The following is a 15057-nucleotide window of genomic DNA, read 5'->3' as shown; positions in this document are numbered from 1 at the left end:
CCTTTCTTAGTATTTACCCAAAAACCCGGTGACTCAAATCTACACAGAAATCATCCCATGGGAGTTGATAGCATCTTTATTTGATGTTGCCATCATGGTGGCCCTCCCAGATGCAGCAGGTAGACAAACATAAACTGTTGTATCTAGAATGAGCGATGCTCTTCAGCACACGTGAGCAAAGCAATGAGCTATTGAGCCATGCAAAGACGTGGAAGAAACTTAAGCGTGCATGCAAAGTGAAGGAAGAAAATCTGAAGTAGCTTCACGCCAAAGACTCTGGTTATGTCATGTTCTAGGAAAAGCAAAACTGTGGTGACGAGTGATGGAGGGGAAAAGGATCAGTGGTTGACGGGTTGAAGGGAAGTGAGGATTAACCTTTGGAGTAGAGGGGTTTTAGGGATGGTCCACAGTGGTGGGTATATGTCTTTACACATTTGCCCGAGTGCAGAAGGTCAGCAGAGGAGTCTCAGGGAAACTGTGCTGTCCAGTAGATAACAGATCAGTGCAGGTCCAGCAGCTGGAACAATGCACTGCTCTAGTAGGAGACATTGATAATGAAAAGTCTGCATGTGGGAGACACAGTTTTATGAGAATTCTTTACTTTCTGCTCCATTTTGGTAGGAAACTAACATTTGTCTAAAATATTTTTAACAATGAAAAGTTGAATAGCTTTTGTGATCATTATAAAATTTGACATTTTAAAAATCTCTTTATTATGAAAAATTCAAATGTAAATGAAAAGTAGAAAGAATGCCTGAATATCCTCCAGTTAGTCAATAATTGTACCTACTTAGCCATATTTGATACTTCACCCCTGAGTTTTTCTAAATGTGGGATTCTCAGGCATAAATACAGTAAGTTAATACACTTGGGAAATGGATAAAATGTAATAGCAAATATATAAACCATAGCTAACTGTTCCTATTTTCTCAGCAATGTCTCAAAAGCTCTGGTTCTGTGTTTTGTTCTACTTTAGTTTTATTTGGGTGTTAATTAAGTATTCCATGTCGCCTTTAGTTTTTATATAATTGTATAATTTTTAATTATTAAACTTAAGAAAGTGAGGCAGCAAGATGGTTTGGCAGTATAAGTACTTGTCATGCAAAACGGATAACCTGAGCTCGACTCTCAGAACCCACAGCAGGAGAGCGAATAGTTGTCCTACGACCTCCACATGCATACTGTGACATGCTTGCATTCTTATTCACACACACACACACACACCTCCCAAACACACATGTGCATATTTACAGCAACAACAACAATAATAATGTATTTTAATTTAAAAAGAAAGCAAGTGGGACATGGCAGTACATGCCTTTAATCCAAGCACCATGGAGACAGAGGCAAGAGGATCTCTGTGAGTTCAAGGCCAATCTCCTTGATGTAGTGAGTTTCAGGACTACATAGAGACCCTGTCTCAAAGAAAGAAAGAAAGAAAGAAAGAAAGAAAGAAAGAAAGAAAGAAAGAGAGAGAGAGAGAGAGAGAGAGAGAGAGAGAGAGAGAGAGAGCGGGAGGGGGGGAGGGAGGAAGGGAGGGAGGGAGAGAGAGAGAGAAAGAGAGAGGGGGGAGGGAGGGAGAGAGGAAGGAAGGAAGAAAGGAAGGAAGGAAGGAGGAGGGTAGGAGGGAGGGAGGGAGGAGGGTGGGGGAGAGAAGGAAAGGAAAAAATGATGTGGGATTCCCCTCTGTATGCTGTGAATATCATTGGTTAATAAAGGAACTGCTTTGAACCTATAGCAGAGCTATAGGGAAACAGAGCTAGGTGGGGAAAACTAAAATGAATGCTGGGAGAAAGGAGGCAGAGTCAGGGAGAAGCCATGTAGCCCACCAAAGACAGACCCTGGAACTTTAGCCAGTAAGCCACAGCCATGTGGTAATACACAGATTCATAGAAATGGGTTAAATTAATATGTAAGAGTTAGCCAATAAGAAGCTAGAGTTAATAGGCCAAGTGGTGTTTTAAATAATACAATTTTGTGTGATTATTTCAGGCTGGGCAACCGGGAACTAACAAGCGGTCTCCCCCCCCACACACACAGAACCCCAACAGAAGGAATAAAGGAAGGGAGGGAGGGAGGGAGTTAGGGAGGGAGGGAGTTAGGGAGGGAGGGAGGGAGGGAGGGAAAAGGAGGAAGGAAAGGAAGGAGAGAGAGAGAGAGAGAGAGAGAGAGAACACAAAGCAAGCAACCTGTCCCTTGAGCACTATCCTGCTTCAGAGACTGTGTAAATGTTTACACATGTTGAAGTGGCTCCTGTTAAGACAGAGAATGAATGGACCACTTTGCTAGCTCTACACAGATCCCCTTCAACTCCTGATTGGGCAAAACAACAGTGTCATCAACCCTTGTAAAATAGCGGTGATAACAGATAACTCACATCCTGGATTTTTTATTTATAGTCTAAACACTTATTCAGATCTCTGCCTTAGTTTCTCACCTGTCAGCGGGGGTCAGCACAGTGTTGCTTTACAAGGCTATCGCAAAGCTTGTAGATTCAGATGGTCAACAGGCTCAAATATTCCATCAATATTATCCAGGTTCTTTCTTTCTTTTTTTTTTTTTTTTTTTTTTTGAGACAGGGTTTCTCTGCAGCTTTTTTTTTTTTTTCTTAGATTCCAGGTTCTTACTTAATTACAACACGCCAAGAATCTGAGTGCCTTTGGATTTCTCTAACAAAAGTCTGATGAGAGGAGCATAGCCACAAAAGAGATTTATTTCCCACAGTTCTGCACAGTTAGAAACTGAAGAGTCAGTTGCTAATAGACGTTTTTCAAGCTCACAGATAGCACCTTCACACTGTATCTTCACATGAGAAGAGGACAAGGCCTGGAAATTTTGTTGCTTTTGTTTTGTTTTCTGCTCAGAATAAATAAATAATAAATAATAAAAACCCTAATCTTATTCTGATAGACCTTAATAAGAACAAACCAATAGACCACCATCCAGAGGCAGCCTTATGGCATATGCTCCACCAAAATGAAACCTGAGAGCACCTACCATGAAGTAAAGAAGTATAAAAAGGGTGTGGGCACAGCATGCTGAGTGGAAGTTCCAAAGATATCTATGTCTTCCATCTGGTTTCTATTGGAATTGATTTCTATGCCTTTGTAACAGTAGGGAACAGCAGCTAGGTTCTATACTTCTAGAAGCTTGTCTCCTTAATGAGAAAGAGCAAACAGGGACAGGTGAGATCACATCAAAACCTTATATTTTTAATCCTGACTGCTCTCTTACTGACTCCATAGGTCTTGAGCTACCCTCTAACCTCTGTGGTCTTCAGTTTCCTTAATTAGAGACCGACAGTGTGACCAAGATGCTTTCTTTCAGCCCTAATACCTCTACTCCCTTAGGATGGATTGAAATCAATAGTCTATCCCAAGAGTTGGCTCTGCCAACAACTCCAGATATAACAACAATCACAAAATAGCTCAAGGTCAAGAAAGGAAGAAAATGAAGAGAGAGTTGTGTTAAAAATAACAGAAACAAAATATATATTTCTTTAAAACTTCAAGTGCAGAATGTTTTCATTGAAACTGACAGAGCATCGATCTAGCCCTCTATCTTCTTAGACAGAATCAATTTTCTTCATTATGTGGCACCTATAAAAGTAAAACACAGGTCCCACTCATGCATGGATTGAACTCGCGGTCAGTACCCCACCAGGTCTCTGGCCCAGTCTTCAGGTCATGGCCCTTTCCTTATTGAACATCTTTCTATCAGTTCCACAAACAAGTCGGTGTTGAAGAAAAACAATAAAATGTTCTGGGAAAATTTCACTAATGGATTCATGTTTCTTTCCACGTAGTTTAGACTCTCAACAGGAACTTGTGGACTCTGAAGTACTTTCATTAATTGTACAACCGCAAATTCCTTTTATCAAATGTTCACTTCTTATCACTCTTCAATCTAATGAATGACATCCAAGTTCTGGCAAATCAGCAGCAGTCACTTGACAGAAGAAAATGTAGATCTTTTCTCTCATGAAGGAGCACTCTGTCTCCTACATTAAAAATATATTGGGTAATTTTAAGCCACTGATTTCACCATTAAATTATCTGTTGTTGTCTACTTAGAGATGTCAGCAGAGAAATTTATTAACTTCATCTGCACAGAGGAGACAGATTCGATCAATCCTACCTTCCTCACAGTGGAGTTCCATGTCAGCAGTTGCCAGTGAGAGACACATTATCAAGACAGCGAGTGGTTGCTAAGTGTCTACAATATTCCAAGTATATTATAAATGCTATGATGGGATGCTACTTCATTTGATTCAGGCACATTCAATTAATGGACTGCAGCAAAGACAATAAAGCCTAAGAGAAATTCTAACACTGTGTGCCCACGATACAAAAGACACCCTTGATGAAAGGGGACACTAACTTGCTACTCTTTCACTAGGGCTCAGATCCACCCGCACTTACCAGCATGACCTTTTGGTCCCATGGCGGATGGATTTATAGTTTTTATAAAAGGTTGTTGTGTAGCAATTTCCTCTGAGACAAAACCATCCATCTTGTAGGAAAGCTCCTTAAGACATAGGATACTCCCTAACCCCACAATGTCTCCCTTTATCAAGATATCTCTTTCATTGCTCTCTGAAGTGGGATTCCCCTCTGTATGCTGTAAATACCATTGGTGAATAAAGAAACTGCCTTGGCCTGTTGATAGGGAAGAACTTAGATAGGCGGGGGGCAGGGTGTAAAGGCTTAAATCACAAACAATCCCACACCAGTTTGGAATTATGATTAATAGAATGGTTATTTATTTAAAAGGGAAAAACTTACAGATCACCGTCCCAGCCAACAGCCCTCTGAGCAATCAGGAAGGGAGCTTAGTCTCCAGAGGCAGAGCCAGAAGCAGAGCCGGAAGCCAGAGCACGAGTGAAGGGAAGTGGCCGCGTTTTTTTTTTTTTTAAAGAGAAAGACCACGCCCCAATGGGCTGGTATCTCAGCGGCTATTGGCTAAAGGAGCAGAAGGAGCTCCCGCAACAGGGGGGTGGAGAACTAAATTGAATGCTGGGAGAAAGGAGGCAGAGTTAGGGAGAAGCCAAGTAGCCCCACAGGAGACAGACGCCAGAACTTTAGCCAGTAAGCCACAGCCACATGGCAATAACATAGATTAATAGATATGGGTTAAATTGAGATGTAAGAGTTAGCCAATAGAAGCTAGAACTAATGGACCAAGTAGTGATTTAAATAATATAGTTTCTGGGTAATTATTTTCAGGTCTGAGCTGCCAGGCAGCCAGAAAACAAACAAGCAGCCCTCCTTACCACAGCTCTCCCTCCCCTAATTTGACCATCCCGTTCCCTCATGTTTTCAGCCCCAATCCCCTCTCTTCTTATTCCTGCCCCCACCCCCAGTTAATCTAGGAGACCTTATCTGTTTCCCCTTCCTAGGGCAATTCATGTGTATCCCTCTTAGGGTCCTCCTTGTTACTGAGCTTCTCTGGTGCTGAGGATTCTAACTTAGTTATCCTTTGCTTTACATCTAATATCCACTTATGAGTGAGTACATAAACCTGATGCTAGGGAAATTCCCAGGAATCCACAAGATGACCCCAGCTAAGACTCATAGCAATAGTGGATAGGATACCTTAACTGGACTTTTCCTGTAATCAGATTGGTGACCAACCTAATTGTCATTCTAGAACGTTCATCCAGAAACTGGTGGAAGCAGATGCAGAGGTCCATAGCCAAGCATGGGGTCAAGCTCCTGGAGTCCAGTCAAAGAGAGGGAGGAAGGATTATATGAACAAGGGGGATTAAAATCATGATGGAAAAACCCACAGAGACAGCTGACCCAAGATAGTGAGTGGGAGCATACAGACTTGAACTGACAGCTGGGGAGCCTGCATGGGACAAAACTAAGCCCTCTGAATGTGGGTGACAGTTGTGTGACTTGGTCTGCTTGTGGGACCCTTGGCAGTTAGACCAGGATTTATCCCTGGTGCATATCTGGCTTTTGGGAGCCCATTCCCTATGGTGGGATACCTTACTCAGCTTTGATGCAGTGGCAAGGGATTTGGTCTTGCCTCAACTTTATATGCCAGGCTTCGTTGACTCCCCATGGGAAGGCTTATCCTCGCTGAGGAGTGGATGGGGATGGGGAAAGGTAGGGAATGGGAGGAGGGGAGGGAGAGGGAACTGTAGTTGATATGTAAAATTAGTAAAAACTTAAAATTAAAAAAAGATATAGAGCTGAGCAGTTGTGGTGCACACCTTTAATCCCAGCATTCAGGAAGATCTCTGTCAGTTTGAGGCCAGCCTGGTCTGCAGAGCAAGTTCCAGGACATGTACCAAAGCTATAAAGAGAAACCTTGCCTTGCGGGGAAAAAAGACAAAAGATGCTAGAAGAAAGGTGAAACAACAGAATATTCCAAGGGGAGATGGCACTATTCGTCCTACAATGAAGCGCCTAGACTCAGGAAATAAACAGCTCAATAGTTTGGGGAAGTCTATGAAACTGATCAGACTCAGCCTCCTTCTACAAACATATATAAGCTGCAAGGACAGCTGAGAGCTCTTTCCAGACATGTTGAGTTGTCTGGAAAAATCAGAGATAACACAAGTTGCCTGGAAGAGACTCTGAGTAACTAAGCTACTTGGAAAAGACACTCTTCAACCTCTTAAGCTGCTGGTAGGTTGTGTGGGGCACTCCAGGTTCCCAGGTTTGGGGAGCTGTCATCCATGCTGGGGTAGGCTATAGTGATTCCACTGTCTTCAATTCATTTCTGTTCCTGTAAATAATTCCGCAATGACTCATTGGTTCACCAAGTTGGACTTTGCCTATACCCTTACTTTGGTCTTTTGTTGATTCCCTATCTGGGGTGAGCAGACATTTGTTTGCCTCTCCCAAGGAATAGCATCATACAGCATAGTGTACCACATGGCCTCTGAAGGCTTTGCTTGACAGTATACCAAAGAAATGTGTTCCAAAGTTAGCGAAAATAAATTATGTACAAAATTACTAAGATGGCATCAGAAGGTTTCCTCAATCTTCAGTTGTCAGTATGGGTCCTTCCCATACACTTCTCAGCATTATCACCTGCCAGGGGCACCACCACCACCACCTTCATTTTCAACGCAATGTCCCTAATCTAAATATCAAAGACCATCAGATTATAATCTCATCAGTCGTGTTAGCGTCTTGCTCTTCCTTGAGGTCATTGCAGAAGGAAACTGGGCATGTTCCATGAATAGGACTACCCTGGGATTACAAAACTCAACTACTTGATGAGGCCATAAGAAATCATGTTTCCCATGATAGCTTTTTTTCAACTTAAAAATACATATTATAGAATCATTTACTTTTCTGATGGATAATATCAATTTAAAAATCCAAGAGGATGAGTGGGTTTGTCTTGAGGAAATATGAAATATGTTACACCTCTAAAAAGTGTTTTATATGTATCTTCTTTCCAGCATTAGCTGCTAAGGTCTATGTGGGTTCATTTTGAATCTGCAAATCCTTAGGAAGATGCTATTCTGTATCAACACCTGACTGGTTTACTTCCTTAGCAAAACAGAGTTGTGAATGCAGTCTTGCTAAAATAAAATGAGGGTGGGGAATGTCAAACATCTGCAATGCACAGTATAAATTACTATAGCAACCAAGATTTGTGTAGGGGTAAACAAGAAAGGAGGAGATCAACATGAACAGATTTTTTAAAAAAGAAAGAAAGAAAGAAAGAAAAGAAAGAAAGAAAGAAAGAAAGAAAGAAAGAAAGAAAGAAAGAAAGAAAGAAAAGGCTGAGGGAAAATGTTGACTCCAGAGATGGCTATTCAACCTGCAGTCAGTCAACATGTTCACACTTGCCACCAAACGGCATTTCAGATGTGGCCCTCTGCACTTCCTGTGTGGAACAGCTATTGCTCTCACTTCATAGCTACAAAAACTAAATCAAAAATAGATCAAGGACTTGATCCAGATTACACACTTAGCAAAAAGACCAAGTCAGTCCAAATCCAGACCTCTCACCTTCAAAGCCCACAGGAAGTAAGACTGTGAGGTTTTGCATAGCATGATTATGTGAATGGATAAGAAGGAAAGATACATTGTTTAATTTACTGTATCTTTTAATTTTATGTTGTTCTGATTTTTTGTTATATTGATTTGTTTTTGCAGGGCTAGCAATTAAACCCAGGACATCATGAATGCTGGGTAAATATACTCCAGAGCTACACCCTCAACCAATATGGTTTTTTTTTTTTTGTTTTTTTTTTTTGTTTGTTTTTTTTTTTTTGGTTTTTCGAGACAGGGTTTCTCTGCAGCTTTAGAACCTGTCCTGGAGCTAGTTCTTGTAGACCAGGCTGGTCTCGAACTCACAGAGATCCGCCTGCCTCTGCCTCCTGAGTGCTGGGATTAAAGGTGTGCGCCACCACCGCCTAGTTTCATAATTTAAGTAAGTTTGGGATGATGTATGTATATGTTCATGTAGATGTATACATGAGTATATGCACATGTGAACATGCATACGGAGGCCAGAGGTCAATATCAAGTGTCTTTCTCAGTTACTCTCTACCTTATTTTTTAAGTCAGTCTCTCCATGGACATGGAGTTCATCAATTCAGTTAAACTGGCTAGCCAGTGAGCACCAAGAACCTACCTGGCTCCATATCCTCACACTGGGATTACAGAACTATTTCTTTATCCAGCCTTTACATGGATGCTGGAGGCCTAAATCAGGTCCTCATTCACTGATGGAGCCATCACCCCGGCCCAATTTAATGTAATGCTTATTATGGCGCCTACTATTTGAGTTACTTTATCTTAACTTTGAACTTAAATTCTACTTGTTTCAAGAAGTTTATCATGAAGTCCTATTTCTAATTACCCATTTTCTGATCATTCTGAACCCAAAATTAGAACATTCCCAGCCATCTGATGTAAGCCCCATTTGCTTGGGCCAGGTTCCTTGAATACTGACCCTGAGATGAAGATTTTCACAAACAAGATTATACGCGAATGCATTCCAAAACAAAAGTAGTAAGAAAATGGGGAAACTGAACTGGGCCAGAAGGTAGTAAACTGTGGCATAGATAGCACACGGGACCTGAACGATCCCGCTGATGGAGCCGGGGGGGGGGGGGGGGGGCGGAGGGGATGTCACTGTTTCTCTGCATCCATCAGTTATTGGATACAAAGGAAGAGACCGTGGGCACAGCAGCTCTCTTCCAGCTAAAACTCAATGTCTTTATGGCGGCTCAGCTTTGTGCTAGCAGCCCCGACTATGTGTGGCAGCTGAGGGAATACCTCATCTAGGCAGGGAGATACAGGCTCCACCATACTAGTCTCCTCTGTTGCTTGGGTTTATTTAATTTATACTAAACTCATCCCAATTTGCAGTGTTTCTTTCTTAATTCTGGTTTGTCTCATCTCCCGAGAAAATTTATAAAGAGGAGGGATCAGCAGGGTTGACCATAACACCCACCACCACAGATGATCCTAGGGTTAGAATTGATAGGCATTATCGTATCTTCTACCCATTTCAAATTCTCTGCTGTTGGCTAGTGCTTCCCTTGGAGTCAGTTCAGTATTTGAATGCTGGTCACCACGAATCCCAGGCTTTGTCTCCTCAAAGCTATCAATCATCAAAGTTAAAAAGGAAAGCACCAAGATTTGCCCCAGAAGATGAACAAAATACCACATTCTAGAGTCAATCATTAGCCACTGGTGGAGTAAATCCTTCCCTTGCCTGCTTGTGACGATAAACCTGAAGAGAGCATCCTTCAGTTGTAAGGGTCATAGGGTTCCTGCTCTACCAGTTGCTGAAAGCATCAGGAAATCAAAGGAACACACAGAGCCCAGAGCTGCAGACTTAGGATCCCCACCTGGGTCACCAGAAGCGATGGCCAATGACTATTCCTAGTCTCACTCCTCCACTCCTAGAACTGTATGTCTTATTATCAAGACAGAACGCCATGTTCTGATCTTGAATTTGGTGCCCAGGAGGACTTCACTAATAGTCATAAAGTAGTTTCCCTAAATGAGCTTCAGACCAGAAAGGGACCCCAATCCTCTGTTTCTTCAGATAGAAGACCAATACCACAGGACAAGGAATGTGTTCATTCAAAGGGCACACAGCATCCAATACATAAGAGGGAACAAGAAATGGTTTCTGAGAGGCTTCATGAATAAACTAATGAATAGGCCACAGGAAAATGGGTGAGACGTCTACTGTATACGACAGGCGCTAATGTGATTCATCGCTGGCATCTGGGCTTTCTGGAGCTCTCTAGTTATACATCCAGGGACCTGGGGCAGTTTTGTGACATCGAAACAAATGGTACTCAAATCTACTTTCCCCTTTCCTAAGGTTAAACTGCTTTAAAATGAATGTCCTTTGTCTCTTTCTTCATTATGACTTTCTCCCCAAAATTAAGAGTTTATTTCTCACTTTATAGATGAGGAAATATTTTGTAACTTACCCCAAGATTGATTTCATAACTAGCAGCTAACAGAACTTGAGGTGACCCAGAATTTGTCACCAGAATCTCTGCTCTTGGGCCATAACAACACAGGCATGATGAACTTATAGAAAAATAGCACAGTGACGCAGAGTACCACTTAATGATTACCCTCTCAAATCCTTGCCACCAATATGGGAGAAAAACACTGGCTACTCAGGTGAAAAGTAAAGAGACAGCCTACTCCTGAGGAGGTAAACAGGGAAAATCTTTTTTAGACAGATGATTTCAACTCAGACCTGACAGCAAGAAGTTAATGTTGAGAGGGAACATCAAAGGCACTGGAATAAGATTATATTGGTCCCAGTACTGAAGAGAAAAAAAAGAGAGAGAGCAGCCATAGGCATGAGCAGGAAGGTACAGAGGCAAGCAGCCCAGACTTTGCATGAAGGGATGTGATCTCACTAAATGGAAAAGAAATTTGCTTTGTTGAGATCAGTGTCAACATCTGCTCTCAGCGGATTGCTGGCCACCACCATGAGAAGAATGGGTTGTGTCGAAAACATCTCTAATCAGTCCAGTGAGAAGTTGTAGTGATGGCCTAGTGTGCATATCCTCGCCCTGACTTCTACCTGCCTTCATCCGCATCAGAGCAGCGTAAACACATCTCAACCCAACAACAGCCCACTGACCTCTAATGGGGGCAAGAGCATTAAAAAAAAAGTATAACCCCCTTAAGCTAGCTCTTTCCCTTAATACCAAAACCTCTTTCTCCTTCCAATGCCTGGAATAGTGACTAATGAAATTAAACACTCTCTCCCAACAAACACCCCAAATTAAGAACTTAGCATTCCATTTATAGCGCTCTCACCTGAAATAATTAGCAGCACATGTAAAATAACGGCGGTGGCTGGTAATTTTCTCCCGGGAAAGTCATTTTTAGGAAGGCTACAGATTGCGTCTTGGTGTAGGCACCACCTCCGCACCACCCCCTCCCAGCTGTTTCCTCCAACTGGGTGCCTGCTTACCTGACTCACTGCGGTTCTCATGGTGATGGAGCATCTTGGTAAGGAGAGGAGAGGGATGTAAAACAAAAGCCTGCAGGATGTAACTAAGTTCAACATAGTAATAATAACCCCACGGACACCTTGTGTGGGAAGCTTGCCGCAGGTCTAGTACCTTGTTAAAGAGTTTGTAACATCTTCCCAGAGCACTGACGTGTCTCTCCAATTCTTTAGTAGATTATTGCCCAGGGTCACACTGGAATTTAACTGTGTCTCCAGCTCAGGAAAATGGCACCAGTCATGTACAGGGAAAACAATATGGCACTCGCTTTTACATATATATATATATATATATATATATATATATATATATATATATGTCCAGTCCTTGTCCTTTCCACATGTTAACCTACATAATCGTGTGTTTTCCAACCCTGAGGTTAAATCTGGATTTTCTCCTTTCCTTCCATGTTAAGTTGCTTACTACTTTGAAGATTTTTTTTTTTCAGTTCCCTACCAGCTTGTGCTGGTCCCACAGAAGGGTAATTCTCTCATAAAAAAGTGTCCTGTAAAGACTTCATGCCACATTGCCTGGATGAGCCCATTTTCCTCGCTGTAATGAAATGCCTGAGTAACTTTCTGAAGAGAAAGGGGGAAGCTGACTGGTGGTGTGACCGGGAGGATGGAGCCGATAGAGGAGGTGGACTAGAGTCTCAGGCAACCGACAGCCTGGGTCAGAACATCAGACAACTTAGGTTCCGGAGGTTAAGAACAGTCACACGAGTAGAGTGTACAATCACAAGGACAAACCACACACATGGCAAAAGCATGCTTTTCCCCAGAAGCATATAAACAAATAACAATGGCCAGCTGTAAAAACTAAGAGTAATCTCACTCCTACCCACTACCCCTGAGGGGCCCAAAAGCACATTCCAGGAACAATTCTGTGTTTTTGAAGAAACTGAGGTTACAAGACTCTTGTCTTCTTGGAGTTTTCTCGCGAGCACTCGGAATTCTCCTCGAATGACTCTGCTCTTGGACCGTGTCCAGGCAGCTGGAGAAATAACTCAGTCATTAAAGTGCTTGACTTTCAAGCACAAGATTCTGAATTCAAACCCAGAACCTATGTTTAAAAGGATAGGTTTAAGTGGAAAGCGCTTATAAGGTCAGTGGTAGGGGAGGTGGAGACGGTAGATCCCCAGGGTTCACTGGGTTTCACTGGCCTACCTGGTAAGTTCCTGGCTAGTTTTAAAGACCCTACAAAAAAAAAAAAACAAAACAAAACAAAAAAAAAAAACAAAAAACAAAATGTAAGCAATGCCTAAGGATGAGAACCCAAAGCTGTCCAGTGTGTTACACACACACACACACACACACAATTAAAATAAATTATTTTAACACTACATATCTAATCTTTTTCAGTTATATAATTTACCCCCGAGTCCAGTTTTCTTTTGTTACAATGAGAAATTAAATTTAAAAGAACTGACTTGAACGAGGGATGGTTGGTGGTTGGACAGCCTTCACAATCGAAATAGGTTCAGAGAGCAACACTCTCATATGCGATAGGGCCGCATGTTATGGTCAGAAAATGAAGACAAAGCATATTTGAACACAGTCTGATGTTTGTTTAGTGAGACTGATGGAATTTCAGCTGCTATGACTGACTGAGATTCAGCTGTTACCTAAAAACCACACTCCTGAATTAGGCTTTCACTAACTCCATAGACCCGGTTAGGCTGTCAGTAGTTAGGTTGAACCCCTTGTGGTTAGCTAACCTCTACCCTGCACGCTCACGTCGGTTGCTGAGCTGCTGAGACCAGACCCTTGGCGCTTCCTTCTTTCACATGCCACGCTGAATGATTTCCCAGCAAGCCCAGTGACTCCACTTTCAAAATACTGACTTATGTCGTCCACTGTTTCTTTCACCCCCACCAACTGCCGCTTCTGTCCAAATCACATATCCCTTACCTGTCTCGTTGCTAAGCACTCTCCTGTCGCTCTTATCTACTGTGTAATAAAAAAAAAAAAACCTTGTATAAAGATCCTATGAAAAGGTTAGTCAGACATGCCAGCCCTTTTCCTCAAACCCACCAAGATTTTTCCACCTCACAGGAAAGAAGAGGCGCAGGCTTCCCTCCTTCATCTGATTGATGACCCCCTGTTTCTCTTCTACCTTTGCTGGTTTGGAGGGCGGTGTTTACTTTTGTTCTTAAATACAAGGTGCATCTCTCCCTCCGGATCTTTGTGTCACCTCCCTCTGACTAGAATATCTTTCCATTAATCGATTCAAAATCTTTTTTTCCCTCACTCTAATCTTTACCCAAATCTTATCTTCTCCAAAAGATCTCACCTGAAATCCATTTTTAAATTTTATACCCCAGTTTCCTCTCACACATCACCCAGTGTGGGGTGTTCACAGAGGAGGCATCTATCGGGGAGGGTGACGATGTGTGAGATGCTTTTCTCACATGCCCTCAGAACCATGCAAGTCCTAAGCCAGTGTCAAAGAAAAGAGCGCACAGTGCCCCCAGTGCTCTGCCCTGTAATATGCTCATCAGCCTTTGAGGGCTTGCACAGTCTGTTTTTCTAATGCTCAATTATTCATGTTAGGAAGGGCTTTTGGAAATGAAGCATTTACTGGTTTCTACAGCACCATCCCAGGAGACATCTCTCTCCTTTCTCATGAGATTTCCTAGATCCAAAAAGAAAAAAGGAAGAAGAGAGGTAGGGAGAAAGGCAGGCAGGAAAGAAGGAGGGAGGGAGGAAAAGAGGGAGGAAGGAAGGGAGGGAGGGAGGGAAGGAAAGAGGGAGGAAGGAAGGGAGGGAGGGAAGGAAGGAAAGAGGGAGGGAGGAAGGGAGGGAGGGAGGGAGGGAGGGAGGGAGGGAGGGAGGGAGGGAGGGAGGGAGGGAGGGAAGGAAAAGGGAGGGAGGAAGGGAGGGAAGGAAAAAGGGAGGGAGGGAGGGAGGGAGGGAGGGAGGGAGGGAGGGAGGGAGGGAGGGAGGAAGAGAGGAAGGGAGGGAGAAAAGGAAAAGGAAGGAAGGAAGGAAGGAAGGAAGGAAGGAAGGAAGGAAGGAAGGAAGGGAAGGAAAACACATACAAAAAATCACAAGAACAAAAATCAAAACAGACAAGCAAAATTTTGGAGGTTTTCTGTTTTGTTTTGTTTTTTAAGAGAGAGAAAAATAAAATCAAGTGGGGAGGAAGTTGGGGAGGATCAGGGAGGCATTGAGTAGGGGGGAAACACATTGTATGAAATTATTTTCAGTGAATAAAAAGAATGAATAAATCCCATCACATTGACAATTAACCATCACTCAGGGTAAGCTCTGTGCCCCTGAAACCACCTCCCAGCCCTTCAAGACTATCCACAGAATTTATGGCAAGTTGATCTGTGACAATTCTGTGGTGGCTCTAAGAGAAATAACAGATTTTTTGTTTATTCTTGTAAGGAGAGGACTGATGTCCACTTTGTATGTCAGAATAGAAACTATGATTTTCTGTGTGTGTATTGTGCTACATGTGTGAATAATCATGTACATTGGCAAATGTATGCACACATGCACACACACACGTACGCTCTTTTGTACGAAGGCCAGTCATTGACATCAGGTGTTTTCCTCTGTCACTCTCCACCTTATGTA

The sequence above is a fragment of the Arvicola amphibius genome, chromosome 9 (assembly GCF_903992535.2).
Source record: "Arvicola amphibius chromosome 9, mArvAmp1.2, whole genome shotgun sequence".
NCBI lineage: Eukaryota > Metazoa > Chordata > Mammalia > Rodentia > Cricetidae > Arvicola > Arvicola amphibius.
Note: the sequence above shows the minus strand (reverse complement) of the source record.